Genomic DNA, 1,744 nt, shown 5'->3' on the forward strand with positions numbered 1-1,744 from the left:
TAAGTGACAAGTTTCAGCAAGACGGCGCACCGTTACTCCCAGGAAGATGGTTAGGACGAAGAGGGCCAATAGAGTGGACGGCCAGGTCACCACCTAAGTCCCTGCGACTAATTTCTATGGGGGTACCTGAAAAGTAAAGTTTATATTGAGAAGCCAAACAACGAAGAAGATTTGAAAAATAAAATTAGATATGAAATTAGACGTATATCACCCGAAATAATTGATAGTGTTTTACATGATTTTGTAAACCGTCTTGCTTTCTGCCAAGAAGTAAATGGGGATCAGTTTGAAAACCTAATACATTAATAAGAGTTTTCACAGTTTATAACATTTTATCCTCCATTTTATCTTAATTTGTAAATAGACGTACTTACTTGCTTTCTTGTTGGTTAAATGTAAATATTTCTGAAATAGTTGAGTTTTGAGATAAGGTGTGTTATACAAAACTTGCTTGGAATTTCGCCTTTATTTCATAAATGCAATAAAAAATATAGGATTCCATTTAAAAAAATGACCGATGACGTCATATCTTTTTTTTTGTTCCACCCTGTATACAAAAATTTATGTAAACTAATGCGCAACTTAAATAAAAATCGACGGGTCCGAGCGTATTCTTAAAAAATAATGTCTTTTATTTTTATCGAATTTATGCGGAACTTTAGGCGGTCACTGTATAACTTATAAAACTGCCTTAAACTGTATAAGTACTGTCAAATGGGGTAAAGTGAACACTATGGGGTAAAGTTAACTCTAACAGTCCGAACTCGTTGATCGACCTTCAACGTCACGGTACGACAGTGCTGCCGCACCGCGACTTTATACAAGTATACAGAAGTGCACGAGGCGAATATTTAGTCTAGTGGATGGCATGTATGAGGCTGGTAGCGTTCGCTATTGCAGTTTTGTTTCAGTTCGTGTTTGTCGTAAGATTGTTGTTGGTTGAAAAGATTGACGTGCAGTAAGGAAAGTATACACCACACGGGTTTTTTGGCTATTTGAGGTAATTATATACTGTATGTAGATCACAATATTCAATGCGAGTTTACAAACAAAAAATTAAACTATTTTATTCTTTCACGGAATTATAAAAAATATCAACTTTGTGGGGTAAAGTGGATCATAGATTTTTAAAGAAATTAGACATTAGATTGGAATATGTTTTCTTATTTTTGTTATTGTTATTTTCGGAAATATGCCAAGAGTATATGAGATGAAAATTGGGTCAGCCGGTAAAAAAAATTATAATGAAATATTTCTAATAAGGGCAGTCAACAAAAGAACATTAAATGTCTGGGAAGCTGCAGAACAATATGGCGTACCATACACAACCTTGTATAACCGGGTTCATGGTAAGCATCCTTTAAAATATGGCAGACAACTAGATTTGCCGGAGGCTGAGGAAAAATTACTAGTTGATGGCTTACTTATTTGTGCAAACTGGGGGTTTCCATTAAAATCAACCGACATAAGATTATTTGTTCAGCAATATCTAAATAATCTGGGGTGCCGACAGAAAGGATTTACAGATAATTTACCGAATTTGGATTGGTTCAGGGTATTTATGGCAAGAATCTAACAATAAAATTGGCTAAAAACACTAAAAGAGTTAGAGGTTCCGTCGACTATGAGATGTTTAATAATTATTTTTCTGAGCAAAAAACTTTGGAAAATGTACACAAATTACACATTTATGTAACGTCATAAATTATGATAAAAGCAATTTTGTCGATGACCCTGGCTCAGT

This window comes from Anthonomus grandis, chromosome 15, assembly GCF_022605725.1.
Source record: "Anthonomus grandis grandis chromosome 15, icAntGran1.3, whole genome shotgun sequence".
NCBI lineage: Eukaryota > Metazoa > Arthropoda > Insecta > Coleoptera > Curculionidae > Anthonomus > Anthonomus grandis.